Source organism: Panthera onca, chromosome X, assembly GCF_046562875.1.
Source record: "Panthera onca isolate mPanOnc1 chromosome X, mPanOnc1 haplotype 2, whole genome shotgun sequence".
Lineage (NCBI taxonomy): Eukaryota > Metazoa > Chordata > Mammalia > Carnivora > Felidae > Panthera > Panthera onca.
Window position 1 is genome coordinate 68,077,089 of NC_138357.1, and position 25,522 is coordinate 68,102,610.

The 25,522-nt window shown below is 39.5% G+C and overlaps 1 protein-coding gene across 1 annotated transcript in view; it reads left to right on the top strand.

Moving 5' to 3' along the window:
• The window catches only part of ZDHHC15 (zDHHC palmitoyltransferase 15), a 191,191-nt gene that overhangs the window by 27,029 nt on the left and 138,640 nt on the right, over positions 1-25,522 (top strand). The gene's annotated exons all lie outside the window — the stretch shown is intronic.

The following is a 25,522-nucleotide window of genomic DNA, read 5'->3' on the forward strand; positions in this document are numbered from 1 at the left end:
ATCCAAGATTTCAGTCTGAGCCCTCCACGGGGCTCAAACTCACTAACTGAGATCATGATCTGAGCCAAAGTCCAATGCTTAACCTACTGAGCCACCCAGGTGCCCTGTAAACATAAACTTATTGAATCATAATCTTGTACACCTGAAATTAATGCAACATTGTGGGTCAATTATACTAAAAAATTTTAAGAGTACCTGAAGTAAATATAACAAAATATTAAGACCTTCATAAAGATTAGTTACAAATTCAGAAAAGGAGTGTATTGTTTAATATCCCCATATTTTAAATTGTATAGTTTTTATTGTTATTCATTTCTTGTTTAATTCCATTGTGTCAGAAAAGATACTTTGTATGATTTCAATCTTTTAAATTTATTGGGATTTGTTTTGTGCTCTAACATATGGTTTATACTGGATAATGTTCCATGTACATTTGAGAAGAATGTGTATTCTGTTGTTGGGTTCAGGGTTCTTCAGGGAACAGGGTTCTCTGTTGGTTATTGAAGTCTCAAGCTAATGTTTTAATACTGTCTACTTTTCAATTCTGTTAATGTTAGCTTCTTATATTTGGAGGCTGTGTTGTGTGTGTGTGTGTGTGTGTGTGTGTGTGTATAAATATTTATTTCTTGAGAGAGAGGGGGAGAAAGGGAGAGACAGAAAGAGAGAGAGAGAGACAGAAAGAGAGAGAGGGAGGGAGGGAGGGAGGGAGAGAGAGAGAGAGAGAGAGAGAGAGAGAGAGAGAGAGATACCAAGCAGGCTCCTTGCTGTCAGCATGAGCCTGATGTGGGGCTCAAACTCACAAACTGTGAGATCATGACCTGAGCTGAAACCACAAGCCGGATGTTTAACTGACTGAACTACCCAGACACCCTAGTTGTGTATGTTTATAATTGTTACATCATCTGGATGGATTATTCCTTTTATCAATATATAATATCATATATTGCCTTGTATTACTTTTTTAAGTTTTTATTCAAATTCCAGTTAATATATACTCTAAGATTAGTTTCAGGTGTACAGTATGGTGAATCAACACTTCCATACAACACTTGATACTCATTACAACAAGTGCACTCCTTAATCCCAATCACCTATATGACCCATCCCCCACCCCCACTTCTCTCTGGTAACCATCAGTTTCTCCTCTATAGTTAAGAGCCTGGGGGTGCCTGGGTAGCTCAGTCAGTTGAGCACCTGACTCTTGATTTCAGCTCAGGTTCATGATCCCAGAGTCGTGGAATCAAGCCCCCCATGTTGGGCTCCATGCTGAGTGTGGAGCCTGCTTAAGGTACTCTCTCTCTCCCCCTCTGCCCAACTCTCTGTCTCTCTCTAAAATGAAGAAAAAGTCTATTTCTTGGTTTTCCCTGCTCTTTTTTTCCTTTGGTCATATGGTTTTGTCTTTCTCTGACTTATTTCACTTAGCATAATACTCTAGCTCCTTCCACATTATTGATAATTGCATGATTTTATTCTATTTTATGGCTGAGTAATATTCCATTGTACATATAGAAGACATCTTTTTTTTTTCCACTCATGAGTTGCTGGACACTTGGGCTCTTTCTATAATTTAGCTATTGTAGATAAGGCTGCTATAAAGATTGGGGTGCATATATCACCTTGAATTAGTATTTTTGTATTATTTGGGTCAACACCTAGTAGTGCAATTGCTGGATCTTGGGGTAACTCTATTTTTAACTATTTGAGGAACCTCCATTCTGTTTTCTACTCTGGCTGCAGCAGTTTGCAATCCCATAAACAGTGCAAGAGGTTTCCCCTTACTCCATATCCTGGCCAACACCTGTTATTTCTTGTGTTGTTGATTTTAGCTATCCTGATAGGTGTGAGGTGATATCTCATTATGTTTTTTGTAATGTTTATTTTTGAGAGACAGAGTGTGAGTTGGGGGGAGGGGAGACAGGGAGACACAGAATCCGAAGGAGCTTCCAGGCTCTAAACTGTTAGAACAGAGCCTGATGCAAGGCTCAAACCCACGAACCGTGAGATCATGACCTGAGACAGATTCGGACACTTAACTGATGGAGACACCCAGGTGCCCCTCTCATTGTGGTTTTGACTTGCATTTTCCTGATGATCAGTGATATTGTACATCTTTTTATGTGTCTATTGACCATCTGGATGTCTTCTTTGGAAAGTGTCTATTCATGTTTTCTTCCCATTTTCTAATTGGATTATTCATTTTTTGTTTACTTTTGTGAGTTCTTTATAGATTTTGGATACTAACCCTTTGCAAGATATGTCATTTGTAAATGTCTTCTCCCATTCTAGCCTTTTAGTTTTATTGATTGTTTTCTTCTCCATGCAGAAACTTTTTTATCTTGATGAAGCCCCAATAGTTTGTGCTTTTGTTTCCCTTACCTTGTGAAACATATCTAGAAAGAAGTTGCTATTTCCAATGTCAAAGAGGTTATTACCTGTGTTTTCTGCTAGGATTTTTATGGTTTCAGGTCTTACATTTAGATATTTGATATATTTTGAATTTCTTTTGGTATACAGTATGAGAAAGTAGTCCAGTTGAATTCTTTTGCATGTTGCTGTCCAGTTTTTACACACCCTCCCTTTGTTGAAGACACTTTTACCCATTTGATGCCCATTGCTGTTTGGTCAAAGGCTAGCCAACCATCTAGATGTGGGTTCATTTCTGAGTTTTTTATTCTACATGTCTGTTTTTGTGCCAGTACCATACAGTATTGGTCACTACACGTTTGTAATATAACTTAATGTCCAGAATTGTGGTCCTCCCACGTTGCTTTCCTTTTTCAAGTTTACTTTGGCTATTCGGTGTCTTTTCTGGTTCCATACAAATTTTAGGTTTGCTTGTTCTAGTCCTGTGAAAAATGCTGGTGGTTTTTGTGATAGGGATTGCATTGAACATGTATATTGCTTTGGGTTATATGGACATTTTAATATTTGTTCTTCCAATCCATGAGAATGGAATGTTTTTCCATTTCTTTGTGTCTTCTTCAATTTCTTTCATCAGTGTTTTACAGTTCTCCGAGTATAGCTCTTTCACTTCTTTGGTTATGGTTATTCTTAGGCATCGTATTGGTTTTGGTGAAATTGTAAGTGGGATTGATTCCAGAATTTCCCTTTCTGCTGCTTCATTATTGATGTATAGTAATGCAAGATTTCTGTATATTGATTTTATATCCGTTGATTGATTTGCTAATATTGAACTACACTTGTAGCCCAGGAATAAATCTCAATTTAATTTACTGTTCGATTCTATTTACTAGATTCTATTTACTAGTTTTGTTTTGTTTCTTGAGAGAGAGAGCACAAGAGGGGAGAGGGACAGAAAGGCAGAGAGAGACAGAGAGAGAGAGACAGAGAGACAGAGAGACAGAGAAAATCTTAAGCAGGCTCCACACTCAGTGTGGAACCCAACATGGGTCTCAGTCCCATGACCCTGGGATCATGACCTGTGCCAAAATCAAGAGTTATACATTCAACTGACTAAGCCACTCAGGCACCCCTATTTGCTAGTGTTTTGTTGAGAAGTTTTGCATCCATGTTCATGTTGGATATTGGTATAAAGTTCACTTTTTTGTAGGAATCTTTATCTGGTTTTGGTATCAGGGTAATGCTGACCTCATGGGATGTATTTGGAAGTATTACTTACTTTCTATTTTTGAAATAGTTTGAGAAATATAGGTACTAACTCTTCTTTGCCCGTGAAGCCATCTAGTCTTAGCATTTATTTTTGTAAGGAGTTTTCTGATTACTGATTCAATTTCTTTCTTGGTTATCAGTCTGCTCAAGTTTTCTATTTCTTCCTGTTCCAGTTTGGTAGTATATATGTTTCTAGGAGTATATCTATTTCTTCCGAGTTGTCCTAATTTGTTGGCATATGGTTTTTCATAATATTCTCTTATAATTATTTGCATTACTGTGGTGTTGTTTCTTTCTCCTCTCTTATTTGTGATTTTATTTATTTGGGTCTTTTCTTCTTTTTGATAAGTCTGGCTAGATGGTTAAGAGTTTTATAATTTTTTTTTTCAAAGAACCAGCTTCTAGTTTCATTGGTTTCCTATTTTTTTTTTTTAGATTTAATATCACTTATTTCTGCTCTAATCTTTATTATTTCCCTTCTTCTCCTGGATTTAGGCTTCATTTGTTGTTCTCCTTTATGAGCATGGTTAGGTTGTTGATTTGAGATTTTTCTTGCTTCTTGAGGTAGGCTTGTATTGCTAGCTACTACCCTCTTAGGACCACTTTTTTCTATGCCAGAGGTTTTGGTCATTCTGTTTTCATTTCATTTGTTTTCATGAATTTTTAAATTTGTCTTTGATTTTCTGGTTGACCCATTCATTGTTTAGTAGCCTGTTGTTTGGGGCGCCTGGGTGGCTCAGTTGGTTAAGCGTCGGACTTCGGCTCAGGTCATGATCTCGCGGTCCGTGGGTTCAAGCCCCGCGTCGGGCTCTGTGCTGACAGCTCAGAGCCTGGAGCCTGTTTCAGATTCTGTGTCTCCCTCTTTCTCTGACCCTCCCCTGTTCATGCTCTCTCTCTGTCTCAAAAATAAATAAACGTTAAAAAAATTTAGTAACCTGTTGTTTTATCTCCATGTATTTGTGGTCTTTCCATATATTTTGCATGGTTCACTTCTAGTTTCATAGCATTGTGGTCAGAAAAGGTGCATAATAGAGGGGTGAGGAAGATGGCAGCATAGGAGGGCGCTGGGCTCACCTCGTCCTGCTGATCACTTAGAGTCCACCCACACCTGCCTAAATAACCCAGAAAACCATGAGAAACTAGCAGAACGGACTCTCTGGAGCCAAGAGTAGACAAAAGGCCCATGGAAGAGGGTAGAATGGATGGAGAGGCTCTGTGAGCTACACGGACTGGTGGGAGGGAGTCAGGACGGTGGAGGGGCAGCCTGCCTGGCAAGGGAGAACCCCTGAAGTCTGGCTTGCAAAAACGGAGGGGCTGGACTCTGAGTTCTGACAGCCAGTGGGACTTAACATCTGGAATGTTATAAGTCAACAGCTCTGCTTGGAGAGTGAGAGGGTGAGAGGACACCGGGAGGGAAAGTTGTTGAGCCCCAGAAGACAGACCTCAGCTCAGTGGGGAAAAAAGGCCTTGGCAAGTGCCATCTGCCTCTCCCATCCCCCAGCCGTAATCCCAAAGGGAACCAGTTCCTATCACCAAACTTGCTTTCACCACGCAAACACCCAATGCTGTGCTTCTGTGGATCCATCCCTCTGACAGGTATGCCTCCCTCTCGGTGCTGCAGGGCCCCTCCCACAAGGGACGACTGATGGCAAAGCAAGCTAAGCCTGCCCCTCCTGCCCCTGTACACTTTGCAGATCCACCATGGCTAATACACCACATCCCATCAAAGCAGCACCACAAGCCTGGCAGTGTGCTAGTAGCCCAGACAGGGGCCACACCACTCCACACTGAATTCTGCCCCTGGGAGAGGGGAAGATAAGATACACACCAGTCTAACTGTGGCCCCAATGGTGGGCTGGGGACAGACATAGAGTATGACTGCAGCCCTGCCCACCAACACGTTACTCCAGACAGCACAAGGGAAGTGCCCTGCAGTTTGGCGCCACTCCAAGGACTACCCAAAATGACGAAATGGAAGAACCCTCCTCAAGGAAACTCCAGGAAGTAGTAACAGTTAACGAATTGATCAAAAACGATTTTAGCAATATAACGGAACAAGAATTTAGAATGATAGTCATAAAATTAATCGCTGGACTTGAAAAAAGTACAGAGGACAGCAGAGAATCTATTGCTACAGAGATCAAGGGACTAAGAAATAGTCATGAGAAACTAAAAAATGCTATAAATAAGGTGCAAAATAAAATGGAGGCAACCACAGCTTGGATTGAAGAGGCAGAGGAGAGAATAGGTGAATTAGAAGATAAAATTATGGAGAAAGAGGAAGCTGAGAAAAAGAGAAATCCAGGAGAATTAGGGGAGAATTAGAGAACTAAGTGATGCAATCAAATGGAACAATATCCGTATACTAGGAATTCAAGAAGAGGAAGAGAGAGAAAGGCGCTGAAGGTGTACTTGAACAAATCATAGTTGAGAACTTCCCTGATCTGGGGAAAGAAAAAGGCATTGAAATCCAAGAGGCACAGAGAACTCCCTTCAGATGTAACTTGATTGATCTTCTACACGACATATCATATTGAAACTGGCAAAATACAAGGATAAAGAGAAAATTCTGAAAGCAGCTTGGGATAAACATGCTCTAACTTTTAAAGGGAGACCCATAAAACTAGTGGCAGACCTATCTACTGAAACTTGGCAGGCCAGAAAGGAATGGCAGGAAATCTTCAATCTGATGAACAGAAAAAATATGCAGCCGAGAATCCTTTATCCAGCAAGTCTGTCATTCAGAATAGAAGGAGAGATAAAGGTCTTCCCAAACAAACAAAAACTGAACGAATTCATCACCACTAAACCAGCCCTACAAGAGATCCTAAGGGGGACTCTGTAAGTGAAATGTTGCAAGGACCACAAAGTACCAGAGACATCACTACAAGCATGAAACCTACAGACATCACAAGGACTCTAAACCCATATCTTTAAATCCTAACACTAAATGTAAATGGACTAAATACTCCAACCGAAACACATAGGGTATCAGAATGGAAAAAAACAAAACAAGGCCCATGTATTTGCTGTCTACAAGAGACTCATTTTAGACCTGAGGACACCTTCAGATTGAAAGTGAGGGGATATAGACTATCTATCATGCTACTGGAAGTCAAAAGAAAGCTAGAGTAGCCTTACTTATATCAGACAAACTAGACTTAAAGGCTGTAATGAGATGAAGAAGGGCATTATATAATATTTACAGGGTCTATCCATTAGGAATAGCTAACAATTATAAATGTCTATGTGCCGAATAAGGGAGCCCCCAAATATATAAAACAACCACAAACATAAGCAAACTTATTGATAAGACTGTGGTAATTGCAGGGGACTTTAATACTCCACTTACAACAATGGATAGATCGTCTAGACACAGGATCAATAAAGAAACAAGGGCCCTGAATGATACATTAGATCACATGGACTTGACAGATATATTTAGAACTCTGCATCCCAAAGCAGCAGAATACACTTTCTTCTGTAGTGCACATGGAACATTCTCCAAGATAGATCACATCCTGGGTCACAAAACAGCCCTTCATAAGTATACAAGAATTGAGATCATACCATGCACACTTTCAGACCACAATGCTATGAAACTTGAAATCAACCACAGGAAAAAGTGTGGAAAACCTCCAAAGCGTGGAGGTTAAAGAATACCCTACTAAAGAATGAATGTGTCAACCAGACAATTAGAGAAGAAATTAAAAAATATATGGAAAAAAATTAAGTTGAAAATACAACATTCCAAACGCTTTGGGATGCAGCAAAGGCAGTTCAGAGAGGAAAATACATGGAGATCCAGGCCTATCTCAAGAAACAAAAATCCCAAATATAAAATCTAACAGCACACCTAAAGGAAATAGAAGAACTCCAAAGACACCCCAAACTCAGCCAAAGAAGAGAAATAATAAGGATCAGAGCAGAAATAAACAGTATAGAATCTAAAAAAAAAAAAAACAAAAAACTGTAGAGCAGATCAATGACACCACGAGTTGGTTTTCTGGAAAAATAAGCAAAATTCATAAACCTCTAGCCAAGCTTCTCAAAAAGAAAAGGGAGAGGACCCAAATAGATAAAATCATGAAGGAAAATGGAATTATTACAACCAAACCCTCAGAAATACAAGCAATTATCCGGGAATACTATGAAAAATTATGTGCCAACAAAATGGACAACCTAGAAGAAATGGACAAATTCCAAAGCACCCACACACTTCCAAAACTCAAACAGGAAGAAATAGAAAAATTGAACACACCCATAACCAGAGAAAATTGAATCAGTTATCAAAAATCTCCTAACAAATAAGAGTCCAGGACCAGATGGCTTCCCTGGGGAAATCTACCAGACATTTAAAGCAGAGATAATACATATCCTTCTCAATCTATTCCCACAAATAGAAAGGGAAGGAAATCTTCCAGAGTCATTGTATGAAGCCAGCATTCCTTTGATTCCCAAACCAGACAGAGACCCAGTAAAAAAAAAGAACTACAGGCCAATATCCCTGATGAATATGGATGCAAAAATTCTCAACAAGATACTAGCAAATCGAATTGAACAGCATATAAAAATAATTATTCACCATGATCAAGTGGGATTCATTCCTGGGATGCAGGGCTGGTTCAACATTCGCAAATCAATCAATGTGATACATCACATTAATGAAAGGAAAGATAAGAACCATAAGATCCTGCCAATGGAGGCAGAAAAATCATTTGACAAAATTCAGCATCCTTTCTTAATAAAAACCCTCGAGAAAGTTGGGATAGAAGGATCATACTTAAACATCATCAAAGCCATTTATGAAAAGCCCACAGCTAACATCATCCTAAATGGGGAAAAACTGAGAGTTTTCTCCCTGAGATCAGGAACATGACAGCGATGTCCACTGTTACTGCTGTTGTTTAACATAGTGTTGGAAGTGCTAGCATCAGCAATCAGACAACAAAAGGAAATCAAAGGCATCAAAATTGGCAAAGAGGAAGTCAAGCTTTCACTTTTTGCAGATGACATGATACTCTACATGGGAAACCCAATAGACTCCACCAGAAGTCTGCTAGAACTGATACATGAATTCAGCAAAGTCGCAGGATACAAAATCAATGTACAGAAATCAGTTGCATTCTTATACACCAATAATGAAGCAACAGAAAGACAAATAAAGAAACTTATCCCATCCACAATTGCACCAAGAAGCATAAAATACCTAGGAATAAACCTAAGCCAAGATTTAAAAAATATGTATGCTGAAAACTATAGAAAGCTTATGAAGGAAATTGAAGAAGATATAAAGAAATGGAAAAACATTGTGTGCTCATGGATTGGAAGAATACATATTGTTAAAATGTCAATACTACCCAAAGCTACCTACACATTCAATGCAATCCCAATCAAAATTTCACCAGCATTCTTCTCGAAGCTAGAACGAGCAATCCTAAAATTTGTATGGAACCACAAAAGACCCCGAATAGCCAAAGTAATACTGAAGAAGACTAAAGCGGGAGGCATCACAATCCCAGATTTTAGCCTCTACTACAAAGCTGAAATCATCAAGACAGCATGGTGCTGGCACAAAAACAGGCACATAGACCATTGGAATAGAATAGAAATCCAGCATTAGACCCACAAAAGTATGGCAAACTAATAATCTTTGACAAAGCAAGAAAGAATATCCAATGGAAAAAAGACAGTCTCATTAACAAAATGGTGCTGGGAGAACTGGACAGCAACATCCAGAAGGATGAAACTAGACCACTTTCTTACACCATTCACAAAAATAAACTCAAATTGGATAAAGGACCTGAATGTGAAACAGGAAACATTAAAAACCCTAGAGGAGAAAGCAGGAAAATACCTCTCTGACCTCAGCCACAGCAATTTCTTACTTGGCACATCTCCAAAGGGAAGGGAATTGAAATATTGGGACCTCATGAGGATAAAAATTTCTGCACTGCAAAGGAAACAATCAACAAAACTAAAGGCAACCAACAGAATGGGAAAAGATATTTGCAAATGACATATCGGATAAAGGGCTAGTATCCAAAATCTATAAAGAGCTCACCAAACTCCACAGCCAAAAAACAAATAATCCAGTGAAGAAGTGGGCATAAAACATGAATAGACCCTTCTGTAAAGCAGACATCCAGATGGCCAACAGGCGCATGAAAAGATGCTCAACGTTGCTCCTCATAAGGGAAATACCAATCAAAACCATACTCAGATACCACCTCACGCCAGTCAGAGTGGCTCAAATGAACAAATCAGGAGACTATAGATGCTGGAGAGGATGTGGAGAAACGGGAACCCTCTTGCACTGTTGGTGGGAATGCAAACTGGTGCAGCCACTCTGGAAAACAGTGTGGAGGTTCCTCAAAGAATTAAAAATAGATCTACCCTATGACTCAGCAATAGCGCTACTAGGAATTTACCCAAGGTATACAGGAGTGGTGATGCATAGGGGCACTTGTACCCCAATGTTTATAGCAGCACTTTCAACAATAGCCAAATTATGGAAGGAGCCTAAATGTCCATCAACTGATGAATGGATAAAGAACTTATGGTTTATATACACAATGGAGTACTACGTGGCAATGAGAAAGAATGAAATATGGCCTTTGTAGCAACGTGGATGGAACTGGAGAGTGTTATGCTAAGTGAAATAAGCCATACAGAGAAAGACAGATACCATATGTTTTCACTCTTATGTGGATCCTGAGAAACTTAACAGAAACCCATGGGGGAGGGGAAGGAAAAAAATGAGGTTAGAGTGGGAGAGAGCCAAAGCATAAGAGACTCTTAAAAACTGAGAACAAACTGAGGGTTGATGAGGGTGTGGGAGGGAGGGAAGGGTAGGTGATGGGCATTGAAGAGGGCATCTTTTGGGATGAGCACTGGGTGTTGTATGGAAACCAATTTGACAATAAATTTCATATATTAAATAAAATTTAAAAAAAAGAAATTGTGGTTTATGTACACAATGGAATAGTACATGGCAATGAGAAAGAATGAAACATCGCCCTTTGTAGCAACGTGGATGGGACTGGAGAGTGTTATGCTAAGTGAAATAAGCCATACAGAGAATGACAGATACTATATGTTTTCACTCGTATGTGGATCCTGAGAAACTTAACAGAAGACCATGGGGGAGGGGAAGGAAAAAAAAAAGGTTAGAGAGGGAGGGAACCAAAACATGAGTCTCTTAAAAACTGAGAACAGACTGAAGGTTGATGGGGTGTGGGAGGGAGGGGAGTGTGGGTGATGGGTATTGAGGATGACACTGGTTGGGATGAACACTGGGTGTTGTATGGAAACCAATTTGAGAATAAATGTCATATTTAAAAAAAAGGTGTTTTATATAATTTCAATATTTGTATTTGTTGAGGTCTTATTTGTGATCTCATGTAATCTACATTGGAGAATATCCCATTAACCTGTAAAAAATGTGTATTCTGCTGTTTTAAAATGGAATGTTGTTAATATTTCTTTTAAGTCCATCTGGTCCAGTGTGTCATTCAAAGCCATTGTTGCACTGTTTATTTTATGTAGGCGGGGAGGAGGCTTCTACTTGCCTGTGATGATCGTTCCCCAGGACCATGAAGACTGAGTCCCCAACATCTTGGAGATGTAGTGGTCTTTGTTGACTGGATTGGATTTCTTGCCCTTGCCTCTCTTGGGGACCTCGTTCTACATTTCCTTCACATTCCATGTTGCAGTGCCTGTCATTGGGCTTCACATGGCCCAGGAGTTTCTTGTTGTTGTACCAATTGATGAGTCCTTGAGTGTTGTTCTTCATCTACTGCATGTGCACTGAATGTTAAATTCTTCCTCCTCCCCCTTCTGCAGTTCCTCCAGGGTCATGTGACTCTTGGGTTTTTTGTGGAGGCTCATGTTGGAAGAGGCTGCACTCCCAAATCAGTGCCTTCTCCTCCGTGTTGCTTCTGCCCTCACCTTCATTATTTCTTGTTTCAGTCTTGGTTTAGAATCTAGTTTTTCTGATATAAGTATTGCTACTTCAGCTTTCTTTTGATGTCCATTTGCATGATAAATGTTTCTCCATCCCCTCATTTTCAATCTGCAGGTGGTTTTAAGTCTAAAAATAGTGTCTTATAAGGAACATATAGATAGGTCTTGTTTTTTATCCACTCTGACAGCATATGTCTTTTGATTAGAGCATTCAATGTAATTATTGATAGATATGTTTTTATTACTATTTCATTACTTGTTTTGTCATTGTTTCTGGAGATTTTCTCTGATCCTTACTTGTCTGTGTCACTTTTGGTCTCTCCTTTGCCCTCAAATAGTCCCCTTTAATATCTCTTGCAGGATGGTTTAGTGGTCATGAGGTCCTTTAGTTTTTGTTTGTCTGGGAAACTCTATCATCTCTTTCTATTCTGATTGGTAGTCTTGCTGGAAAGAGTATGCTTGGCTGCAGATTTTTCCCATTTTGCAGTTTGAATATATCATACCACTCCCTTTTGGCTTGCAAGGTGTTGAAAAATCTCCAGGTATCTTTATGGGTCTTATTTTTGAAGTTGAGGACACTTCTTCTTGCTACTTTTAAGATGTTTTCTTTATCACTATATTTTGCAAATTTAATTACAATATATCTTGATGTTGGCCTACTTTTGTTGATTTTAATGGGAATTCTCTGCACCTCCTTGATCTGGATATGTTTCCTTCCCAAGATTAGGAAAGTTTTCAACTATTATTTCCTCAAATAAATTTTCTGCCCACTTTTCTCTTTCTTCTTCTGGGTCTCCTATAATAAGAATTTTATTACATTTGATGGAGTCACTGAGTTTCCTAAATCTATTCTCATGTCGCATAACTATTTTTCTCTTTTGTTCAGCTTCATTATTTTCCATTACTTGGTCTTCTTGTCAATAACTTGTTCTTCTGCTTCTTCCAGCCTGTTGTTCATTACATCAAGCTTGTTTCCAATATTGTTTATTACATTCTTCATTTCTGATTGATTCTTTTTTAACTCTTTTATCTCCATGGTAAGGGTCTCACTGATGTCTTCTATTGTTGTCTGAAGCCCTGTAAGTATCCTTATGATTGTTGCTTTAAATTCTCCATCAGGCATGTTACTTATATCTGTTTCACTTACATCTCTGGCCATGGCCTTATCTTGTTCTTTCATTTGGGATAAATTCCTCTGTGTTGGCATTTTGTCTAAATCCCTGCCTTCTTCTCTGTGTTACAAAAACTAGTTATATCTCCTGCCCCTGAAAGTAATGGCCCTATGAAGAAGAGGTAATATAGTTTCCAGGGCCTGGTGCTTCAGGGAGTATCTGTGGTGTGTGCTGTTTGCACTCTGCTGTTATGCTTTCTCTGCTCTATCCTTCAGGACAGTGGTCTGAAGAGGTTTTCCTTGCTTTCTGTGTTCAGTGTTTGGTCCCTGACCTGAATGTGAGAAATTTTAATGAGATGCGCTCTGATATGTTTCTGAAATGAGACCTGACACCACTTCTGTGAGAACTGTGGTCCTGCATACCTCTATGGTTGGGAGATTTGGGTTTTGTGGTGTGATTTGGGTTTTGTGCTATCTTATGGGGGAGGCATCTGTCACACTGGGACTGACGGAAGCTTTACTAAGATGGGCAGTCCAGGCAGAGTGCAGGGAGCAGAGGCTTTGATGTAAGCAAGTTAGGCAGCCAATGTTGGTGCTGTGCTGATTCCCATTGGTGTCTCTGTGTTTTGCTGAAGAATGGGGTAGGGAAATGGTGCTGGTCAACTCCTTTATCCCCAGAGAGATGTATCCATGAATGCTACCTCTCAAGGATGCCTTCAAAGAAGAGCGAATAACCTTCCCCTGTGTGTCCCAGTCATTCTTGACATCTCTGTTTCCACGCTATCTGCCTTTTCTCCAAGAGTGGCACAGTATCCTCTTCATTCTATTACAGCTAAGCCTGCTGACCTATAAAACATCAGGTTTTGGGGCACCTTGGTTGGTCAGTTGGTTAAGTGTCTGACTTTGGCTCAGGTCATGATCTCCTGGTTCATGAGTTTGAGCCCCACTTTGGGATCTATGCTGACAGCTCGGAGTCCGGACCCTACTTCAGATTCTGTGTCTCCCTCTCTTTCTGCCCCTGCTTGCACTCTATCTCTCTCTCTCAAAATAAATAAATAAACATTTTTAAATTAAAAAAAATAAATAAAACTCCAGACTTTAAGCCCTGCTGGTTGCAAGAACTCACAAAATTCAGCCCCTCTTTTTCCAACACAATGGCTTTCATGGAAATCTTCTCCTTGTGCATTCCCCTAGGTTCTCCTCACTTTCTCTCTCTCTCTCTCTCTCTCTCTCTCTCTTGCTCTCTCTCTCTTCTCTGAAGCCAGAGTTCCCTCCCTGCTGCAGCATCTGGAGTCCATTTCTCCTCTACATCACTTATTCATACTCCCTACCTTCTTCAACATGGCCTTTTCTATCCCTTTAGTTGTGTAGTTCTTTCAGTCTTCAGGTCAATTTCTGGGGAATTTAGGATTATTTTATAGTTACCTAGTTTTGTTCATGAGATGAGACAAGCCTAAGGTCCTCCTACTCCACTGCCATCTTCCTCTGTCCTCCAGCTTTTGTATCCATTTTTAATTTAAAATCTATTTTTCTGATATTAGTATAGCTAACCTAGCTCTTTTTTGGTTGTTATTTACATTGATATCTTTGAAAAATTCTTCCAAACTGGCTGTACCATTTTGCATTCCCACCAGCAATGATCGAGATTTCCTGTTTTTCCACATCCTTCTTTGCATTTGGGATTGTCAGTATTTTAGTTTTCTCATTCTAATATATGTGTAGTGATGGCTTATTGTTTTACTTCATTCTTGTTTTTTGTTTATTTTTTATTCTTATTTTTAATTGATTTTTCCTGCTGTACTCATTTTAATTTCCTGTAATTTCATTTTCTGTATTTTTAAAGTTTTTTAATACTGTATATTACAATTGACATGTTAACTTTATAATAATTAAGTTCAAATAATTAATTTTAATCAATGCCAACTATGTATAATACTATATAAAAGTCTACTCCTTTTCAGCTCCATTTCCCTCTTTATGTTGGTAACTTTCCCAAATTACATCTTCATAAACTGTACGACTCTTAACATAGATTTCTCATTATTATCTTATGGATTTATCTTTTAAATTGTATACTAAATAAAAGAAGTATAAACAAAAAATTCAATACTAATGACTTTTTTTTTGCAAGTTCAGATGGAGAATTTATAGAAGTTGATTTTAACACAAGTCAGTGAAGTATACAGAGGAATTTATTTACTTGCCATTTAATTAAGCTATAAATCAATTTATTTTTTTAATTTTTTAAAATATTTTTTCCAATATATGAAATTTATTGTCAAATTAGTTTCCATACAACACCCAGTGCTCATCCCAAAAGGTGTCCTCCTCAATACCCATCACACACCCTCCCCTCCCTCCCACCCCCCATCAACCCTCAGTTTGTTCTCAGTTTTTAAGAGTCTCTTAGGCTTTGGCTCTCTCCCACTCTGACCTTTTTTTTTTTTTCTTCCCCTCCCCCATGGGTTTCTGTTAAGTTTCTCAGGACCCACCTAAGAGTGAAAACATATGATATCTGTCTTTCTCTGAATGGCTTATTTCACTTAGCATCACACTCTCCAGTTCCATCCACGTTGCTACAAAGGGCCATATTTCATTCTTTCTCATTGCTGCATAGTACTCCATTGTGTATATAAACCACAGTTTCTTTATCCATTCATCAGTTGATGGACATTTAGGCTCTTTCCATAATTTGGCTATTGTTGAGAGTGCTGCTATAAACATTGGGGTACAAGTGCCCCTATGCATCAGTACTCCTGTATCCCTGGGGTAAATTCCTAGCAGTGCTATTGCTGGGTCATAGGATAGGTCTATTTTTAATTCTTTGAGGAACCTCCACACTGTTTTCCAGAGTGGCTGCACCAATTTGCATTCCCACCAACAGTGCAAGAGGGTTGCCGTTTCTCCACATCCTCTCCAGCATCTATAGTCTCCGGATTTGTTCATTTTGGCCACTCTGACTAGCGTGAGGTGATATCTGAGTGTGGTTTTGATTTGTATTTCCCTGATGAGGAGCGACGTTGAGCATCTTTTCATGTGCCTGTTGGCCATCCGGATGTCTTCTCTAGAGAAGTGTCTATTCATGTTTTCTGCCCATTTCTTCACTGGGTTATTTGTTTTTCAGCTGCGGAGTTTGGTGAGCTCTTTATAGATTTTGGATACTAGCCCTTTGTCCGATATGTCATTTGCAAATATCTTTTCCCATTCCGTTGGTTGCCTTTTAGTTTTGTTGGTTGTTTCCTTTGCTGTGCAGAAGCTTTTTATCTTAATAAGGTCCCAGCAGTTCATTTTTGCTTTTAATTTCCTTGCCTTTGGGGATGTGTAAAGGAAGAAATTGCTACAACTGAGGTCAGAGAGGTCTTTTCCTGCTTTCTCCTCTAGGGTTTTGATGGTTTCCTGTCTCACATTCAGGTCCTTTATCCATTTTGAGTTTATTTTTGTGAATGGTGTCAGAAAGTGGTCTAGTTTCAACTTTCTGCATGTTGCTGTCCAGTTCTCCCAGCACAATTTGTTAAAGAGACTGTCTTTTTTCCATTGGATGTTCTTGCCTGCTTTGTCAAAGATTAGTTGGCCATACGTTTGTGGGTCTAGTTCTGGGGTTTCTATTCTATTCCATTGTTCTATGTGTCTGTTTTTGTGTCAATACCATGCTGTGTTGATGATGACAGCTTTGTAGTAGAGGCTAAAATCTGGGATTATGATGCCTCCTGCTTTGGTCTTCTTCTTCAAAATTACTTTGGCTATTCGGGGCCTTTTGTGGTTCCATATGAATTTTAGGATTGCTTGTTCTAGCTTCGAGAAGAATGCTGGTGCAATTTTGATTGGGATTGCAGTGAATGTGTAGATAGCTTTGGGTAGTATTGACATTTGACAATGTTTATTCTTCCAATCCATGAGCACAGAATGTGTTTCCATTTCTTTATATCTTCTTGAATTTCCTTCATAAGCTTTCTATAGTTTTCAGCATACAGATCTTTTACATCTTTGGTTAGATTTATTCCTAGGTATTTTATGCTTCTTGGTGCAATTGTGGATGGGATCAGTTTCTTTATTTGTCTTTCTGTTGCTTCATTGTTAGTGTATAAGAATGAAACTGTTTCTGTACCTGGATTTTGTATCCTGCAACTTTGTTAATTCATGTATCAGTTCTAGCAGACTTTTGATGGAGTCTATCGGATTTTCCATGTATAATGTCATGTCATCTGCAAAAAGTGAAAGCTTGACTTCATCTTTGCCAATTTTGATGCCTTTGATTTCCTTTTGCTGTGTGATTGCTGATGCTAGAACTTCCAACTCTATGTTAAACAACAGCAGTGAGAGTGGACATCCCTGTTGTATTCCTGAACTCAGGGAAAAAGCTCTCAGTTTTTCCCCGTTGAGGATGATGTTAGCTGTGGGCTTTTCAGAAATGGCTTTTATGATGTTTAAGTATGTTCCTTCTATCCTGACTTTCTCGAGGGTTTTTATTAAGAAACGTTGCTGAATTTTTTCAAATGCCTATTCTGCATCGATTGACAGGATCATATGGTTCTTATCTTTTCTTGTATTAATGTGATATATCACGTTGATTGATTTGCGAATGTTGAACCAGCCCTGCATCGCAGGAATGAATCCCACTTGATATGGTGAATTATTCTTTTTATATGCTCTTGAATTCGATTTGCTAGTATCTTATTGAGAATTTTTGCATCCATATTCATCAGGGATATTGGCCAGTAGTTCTCTTTTTTTACTGGGTCTCTGTCTGGTTTAGGAATCAAAGTAATACTGGCTTCATAGAATGAGTCTGGAAGTTTTCCTTCCCTTTCTATTTCTTGGAATAGCTTGAGAAGGATAGGTATTGTCTCTGCTTTAAACATCTGGTAGAACTCCCCTGGGAAGCCATCTGGTCCTGGACTCTTATTTGTTGGGAGATTTTTGATAACCGATTCAATTTCTTCACTGGTTATGGGTCTGTTCAAGCTTTCTATTTCTCCTGATTGAGTTTTGGAAGCGTGTGGGTGTTTACGAATTTGTCAATTACTTCCAGGTTGTCCAGTTTTTTGGCATATAATTTTTCATAGTATTCCCTGATAATTGCTTGTATCTCTGAGGGATTGGTTGCATTAATGCCATTGTCCTTCATGATTTTATCTATTTGGGTCATCTCCCTTTTCTTTTTGAGAAGCCTGGCTGGAGGTTTATCCATTTGGTTTATTTTTTCAAAAAACCAACTCTTGGTTTCGTTGATCTGCTCTACAGTTTTTTTAGATTCTATATTGTTTATTTCTCCTCTGATCTTCATTATTTCTCTTCTTCTGCTGGATTTAGGCTGTCTTTGCTCTTCTGCTTCTATTTCCTTTAGGTGTGCTGTTAGATTTTGTATTTGGGATTTTTCTTGTTTCTTGAGATAGGCCTGGATTGCAATGTATTTTCCTCTCAGGACTGCCTTCGCTGCATCCCAAAGCGTTTGGATTGTTGTATTTTCATTTTCGTTTGTTTCCATATATTTTTTAATTTCTTGTCTAATTGCCTGGTTGACCCACTCATTCTTTAGTAGGGTGTTCTTTAACCTCCTTGCTTTTGGAGGTTTTCCACACTTTTTCCTGTGGTTGATTTCAAGTTTCATAGCATTGTGGTCTGAAAGTGTGCATGGTATGATCTCAATTCTTGTATACTTATGAAGGGCTGTTTTGTGCCCCAGTATATGATCTATCTTGGAGAATGTTCCATGTGCACTCCAGAAGAAAGTATATTCTGCTTCTTTGGGATACGGAGTTCTAAATGTATCTGTCAAGTCCTTGTGATCCAATGTATCATTCAGGGCCCTTGTTTCTTTATTGATCTTGTGTCTAGATGATCTATCCATTGTTGTAAGTGTAGTATTAAAGTCCCCTGCAATTACCACAGTCTTATCAATAAGTTTGCTTATGTTTGTGATTGTTTTATATATTTGGGGGCTCCCGTATTCGGCACATAGACATTTTTAATTGTTAGCTCTTCCTGGTGGATAGACCCTGTAATTATTATATAATGCCCTTCTTCATCTCTTATTACAGCCTTTAACTTAAAGTCTAGTTTGTCTGATATAAGTATGTGTACTCCAACTTTCTTTTGACTTCCAGTGGCATGATAGATAGTTCTCCATCTCCTAACTTTCAGTGTGACGGTATCCTTCAGGTCTAAAATGATTCTGTTATAGACAGCAAATAGATGGGTCTTTTTTTTTTTTATCTATTCTGATACCCTATGTCTTTATGTTGGATCACTCAGTGTTATTATATAAAGATATGAGTTTAGAGTCTTTGTGATGTCCGTAGGTTTCATGCTTGTAGCGATGTCTCTGGTACTTTGTCTCACAGGATCCCCCTTAGGATCTCTTATAGGGCTGGTTAATAGTGATGAATTCCTTCAGTTTTTGTTTGTTTGGGAAGACCTTTATCTCTCCTTCTATTCTAAATGACAGACTTGCTGGATAAAGGATTCTCGGCTGCATATTTTTCCTGTTCATCACATTGAAGATCTCCTGCCATTCCTTTCTAGCCTGCCAAGTTTCAGAAGAGAGATCAGTCAAGAGTCTTATAGGTCTCCCTTTATATGTTAGAGCACGTTTATCCCTCGCTGCTTTCAGAATTTTCTCTTTATCCTTGTATTTTGCCAGTTTCACTATGATATGTCGTGCAGAAGATCGATTCAAGTTACGTCTGAAGGGAGTTCTCTGTGCCTCTTGGATTTCAATGCCTTTTTCCTTCCCCCAATCAGGGAAGTTCTCAGCCATGATTTCTTCAAGTACACCTTCGGCACCTTTCCCTCTCTCTTTCTCCTCTGGAATACCAATCATGCGTAGATTATTTCTCTTTAGTGCATCACTTAGTTCTCTAATTTTCCCCTCATACTCCTGGATTTTTTTATCTCTCTTTTCTCAGCTTCTTCTTTTTCCATAATTTTATCTTCTAGTTCCCCTATTCTCTCCTCTGCCTCTTCAATCCTAGCCGTGGTCGTTTCCATTTTATTTTGCAGCTCGTTTATCATGTTTCTTAAGTCCTCCTGACTATTCCTTAGTCCCTTGATCTCTGTAGCAATAGATTCTCTGCTGTCCTCTATACTGTTTTCAATCCCAGCGATTAATTTTATGACTACTATTCTGAATTCACTTTCTGTTATATTGTTTAAATTCTTTTTGATCAGTTCGTTAGCTGTTGTTATTTTCTGGAGATTCTTTTGAGGGGAATTCTTCTGTTTGGTCATCTTGGATGGTTCCTGGAGTGGTGCGGAACTGCAGGGCGCTTCCCCTGAGCTGTCTTGAATAATTCGCGTTGGTGGGTGGGGCCACAGTCAGACCTTTTGTCTGCTCCCAGCCCAGCGCTGGGGCCACAGTCAGACTGGTGTGTGCCTTCTCTTTCCCTCTCCTATGGGCGGGATTCACTGTGGGGTGGCGTGGCCCGACTGGGCTACTCGCACACTGCCAGTTTTGATTTGTGGTGCTGGGGATCTGGCGTATTAGCTGGGGTGGATCGGCAAGCTGCACAGGGGCAGGAGGGGCAGTCTCAGCTCGCTTCTCCTTCAGTGATCCGCCTCAGGAGGGGCCCTTCGGGAGGGAGTCAGACCCGCTGCTGGAGGTGTGGATCTGCAGAAGCACAGTGTTGGGTGTTTGCGAGGTGCCAGCAAGTTCCCTGGCAGGAACTGGTTCCCTTTGGGATTTTGGCTTGGGGATGGGTGAGGGAGATGGCGCTGGCGAGCGCCTTTTTTCCCTGCCAAACTGAGCTCTGTCATCCTGGGGCTCAGCAACTCTCCCTCCGGTTTTCCTCCAGCCTTCCCGCTCTCCGAACAGATTTGTTAACTTATAACCTTCCAGATGTTAAGTCCTGCTCGCTGTCCGAACACACTCCGTCTGGCCCCTCTGCTTTTGCAAGCCACACTCGGGGTCTCTCCTTGGCCGGTGGGCCGCCGCTCCGCCCCGGCTCCCTCCCGCCAGTCTGTGTGGCCGCACTGCCTCTCCACCCTTCCTACCCTCTTCCATGGGCCTCTCATCTGTGCTTGGCTCCGGAGACTCTGTTCTACTAGTCGTGTGGTGGTTTTCTGGGTTATTTAGGCTGGTGTAGATGGAATCTAAGTGATCAGCAGGACGCAGTGAATCCAGCGTCCTCCTACACTGCCATCTTCCCCCTACTAATGACTTTTATATTTACCTATGTAGTCACCTTTACCAATATTCTTGATTTCTTTTAATGGCTTGAATTATAGTTAGTGTCTTTTAATTTCTTCCTGGAGAGCCCACTGTCATTTCTTGAAGGATAGTTCTACCAGTGGTGAACTCCCTCATTTTTTGTTTATCTATGAATATTATTTTATCCTTCATTTTTTGCCCCCGGACGACAGAGCTCAGTTTGGTGGGGAACAAAGGCGCTCGCCAGCCCCATCTCCCCCGCCCATCCCACAGCCAAAATCCCAAAGAGAACCAGTTCCTGCCAGGGAACTTGCTCGCTCTGCACAAACACCCAACTCTGTGCTCCTGCGGAGCCAAACCTCCGGCAGCGGATCTGACTCCCTCCCTGCCACAGGGCCCCTCCTGAAGTGGATCACCTAAGGAGAAGTGAGCTAAGCCTGCCCCTCCTGCCCCCGTGCACCTTGCCTACCCACCCCAGCTAATATGCCAGATCCCCAGCACCACAAGCCTGGCAGTGTGCAAGTAGCCCAGACAGGCCACGCCAACCCACAGGGAATCCCGCCCCTAGGAAAGGGGAAGAGAAGGCACACACCAGTCTGACTGTGGCCCCAGCGGTGGGCTGGTGGCAGACATCAGGTCGGACTGCGGCCCCGCCCACCAACTCCAGTTATACACCACAGCAAAGGGAAGTGCCCTGCAGGTCCTCACCACTCCAGGGACTATCCAAAATGACCAAACGGAAGAATTCCCCTCAGAAGAATCTCCAGGAAATAACAACAGCTAATGAACTGATCAAAAAGGATTTAAATAATATAACAGAAAGTGAATTTAGAATAATAGTCATAAAATTAATCGCTGGGCTTGAAAACAGTATACAGGACAGCAGAGAATCTCTTGCCACAGAGATCAAGGGACTAAGGAACAGTCACGAGGAGCTGAAAAGCGCTTTAAACGAAATGCAAAACAAAATGGAAACGAGGACGGCTCGGATTGAAGAGGCAGAGGAGAGAATAGGTGAACTAGAAGATAAAGTTATGGAAAAAGAGGAAGCTGAGAGAAAGAGAGATAAAAAAATCCAGGAGTATGAGGGAAAAATTAGAGAACTAAGTGATACACTAAAAAGAAATAATATACGCATGATTGGCATCCCAGAGGAGGAAGAGAGAGGGAAAGGTGCTGAAGGGGTACTTGAACAAATTATAGCTGAGAACTTCCCTGAACTGGGGAAGGAAAAAGGCATTGAAATCCAAGAGGCACAGAGAACTCCTTTCAGACGTAACTTGAATCGATCTTCTGCACGACATATCATAGTGAAACTGGCAAAATACAAGGATAAAGAGAAAATTCTGAAAGCAGCAAGGGATAAACGTGCCCTCACATATAAAGGGAGACCTATAAGACTTGTGACTGATCTCTCTGTTGAAACTTGGCAGGCCAGAAATGATTGGCACGATATCTTCAGTGTGCTAAACAGAAAAATTATGCAGCCGAGAATCCTTTATCCAGCAAGTCTGTCATTTAGAATGGAAGGAGAGATAAAGGTCTTCCCAAACAAACAAAAACTGAAGGAACTTGTCACCACTAAACCAGCCCTACAAGAGATCCTAAGGGGAATCCTGTGAGACAAAGTACCAGAGACATCACTACAAGCATAAAACATACAGACATCAAAATGACTCTAAACCCGTATCTTTCTATAATAACACTGAATGTAAATGGATTAAATGCGCCAACCAAAAGACATAGGGTATCAGAATGGATAAAAAAACAAGACCCATCTATTTGCTGTGTACAAGAGACTCATTTTAGATCTGAGGACACCTTTAGATTGAGAGTGAGGGGATGGAGAACTATTTATCATGCTCCTGGAAGCCAAAAGAAAGCTGGAGTAGCCATACTTCTATCAGACAAACTAGACTTTAAATTAAAGGCTGTAACAAGAGATGAAGAAGGGCATTATATAATAATTACAGGGTCTATCCATCAGGAAGAGCTAACAATTATAAATGTCTATGCGCCGAATACCGGAGCCCCCAGATATATAAAAGAATTACTCATAAACATAAGCAACCTTATTGATAAGAATGTAGTAATTGCAGGGGACTTTAACACCCCACTTACAGAAATGGATAGATCATCTAGACACACAGTCAATAAAGAAACAAGGGCCCTGAATGATACATTGGATCAGATGGACTTGACAGATATATTTAGAACTCTGCATCCCAAAGCAACAGAATATACTTTCTTCTCGAGTGCACATGGAACATTCTCCAAGATATATCCTTCATTTTTTGAAGGATAGTGTTATTAGTTATATAATTCTTAATTGACAGATCTTTCCCTTTCAACACTTTATTTATTTTTTATGTTTATTCATTTTTGAAAGACATAGACAGAGCACAAGCAGGTGTGGGGTGGAGAGAGAGAGGGACACAGAATCTGAAACAGGCTCCAGGTTCTGAGCTGTCAGCACAGAGCCCAACACGGGGCTTGAACCCATGAGCCACGAGATCATGACCTGAGCCAAAGTCGGATGCTCAACTGACTGAACCACCCAAGCGCCCCTCCTTTCAACACTTTAAATATGGCATCTCACTGCCTTCTGGCCTCCATGGTTTCCAAAGAGAAATAAGCTGTATTTATTTATTTATTTATTTATCTTATTATTTTTGGGTGTGAAATTGCTTATGTTTTCCTGTTTTCAAAATGTTTCTTTGTCTTTGGTTTTGTCAGTTTGATTATGTGTCTCATTGTGGATATCCTTTAATTTCTCCAATGTGGAGTTTGTTGAGATTCTTGCATGTTTAGATTGATGTCTTTTACCAATTTGAGGAGTTTTCCAGTTATCATTTCTTCAAATATTCTTTTGCTCCCCCTTTCTCTGAAACTCCCATTATGCAGATAGTAAATTTGATGGTGTCCTACAAGTCTAACAGACTTTGTTCATTTTTCTTTCATTTCTTTTTCATTTTTCTCTTCATATTGGATAATTTAAATCAACCTGTTTTCATGTTCACTGATTCTTTCTCCTGCTGCTTAAATCTAATGTTGGGTCCCTCTAGTAAAGTTTTGATTTTATGATTGTCGTTTTCATCTCCAGTATCTTATTTGGTTCTTTCTTTAATTTTTATCTCTTCATTTATATAGATACTCTATTTTTATTCTTCTGATCTCTTTTAGTTCTTTATACATTGTTTTTCTCTTAGATCATAATTAAAATAGTGAATTTAAAGTCTTTGTCTACCAAGTCAATGCCTAGTCTTCCTGGACAGTTTCTATTAATTCCCTTTACCTATTAGTAAGCTATACTATTTTGTTTCTTTGCATGCCCTATAAATTTTGTTTTTGAAAATATACATTTAGAATATCATAAAATAGAAATCTAGAAATTAGATTCTCTATCTCCCTAGGGTTTGTTTTTGCTGCCTGTTGTGAGTTCGTTTTGTTTGCTTCTGTAGTGATTTTTTTATATTAAAGAATTTATTCTTTTTTACATGTGATCTTTGAAGTCTCTGTTTCCTAAATTTGTAGTCAGTTGGTTATATAAATTTTTCATGAGTGCCCTGGATTCAGAAATGGAAAAGAAGAAAAAATATACTCTTATCAATCTTTCTTACCCAGGATTTTTTAACTGGAAAGGAACGAAAAAGAGTAGCCATGTAGGCAGTTGTATTATGAAAATAGGACATTATCTGGTCAGATTTTTTAGCACAAATAAAGTAGAACAGTTTTAACGTTCATTCAAATGATTATTGGAAGGATAAAATTTTAAGACTCAACAAAAATAGATGTAGAAATGAAGAGAAAGAGAAGTATGACTGATGAATGATCTGAGGAAATAGCCCTACAATACAAGTCTCATTCTCTGTTTGGATTTTTCCCCATTTTTCTGACCTTAAGTGTTTATCATTGTATATGAAAACCATCTTAATTCAATACCTTCTCAAGATTGAAAACCATGCTTTATAGCTTCACTTTGCCTTAACATCTAGTATAATTGCACACAGATATTGTTGGTGACTAAAAAGCAGTAGGCCTCACTTTCTTCAAATGACATTCTGGCAAAAATTATGTATATATTACGTAAAACAGCAAATAGTGATTGGGGAAAGTAGGCACAAAAGCCTTGAAGCCTGGAATCTAGTCCCAGCTCTACCATTAACTTGCTCTGATACCTTGGGCAAATCATTGATACTACTCTAGTCCATTTTTCCCAGTGTAAAATGAAACCAATAAACCAGAGAATTGCTAAAGTTTCTTTCTGTTCTGATATTCTATGAAATCATAGTTCAAATATAATAATAAGAAGTAATTTTGTTATGTACTTGCCTTGTGCTAGATACTATGCTAAACAGAAGTTACATTCATTAACTCATTTAAATATTGAGTAACCTTGTGAGGTAGGTAATGTTAGGGAAGTTAGGGAACCTGCCTGAAGTCACAAAATAGTGCAACTGGGTTTTTAACCCAGGCAGTCTGATTTCATACCTGGCATGTAACCTACACACTAAATTAACTCTAAATACACAAGGGATACTTGGTATTTAAAGATGTTCTCCAGTGAATAGTCTGAGAAAATGAATAATCAATCATCTTCTAATTGATTGGCTTTTTAGCTCTTATTACCATGTTATAGCTCAAGAGTTTCTATTTAGTGGGACATAAAA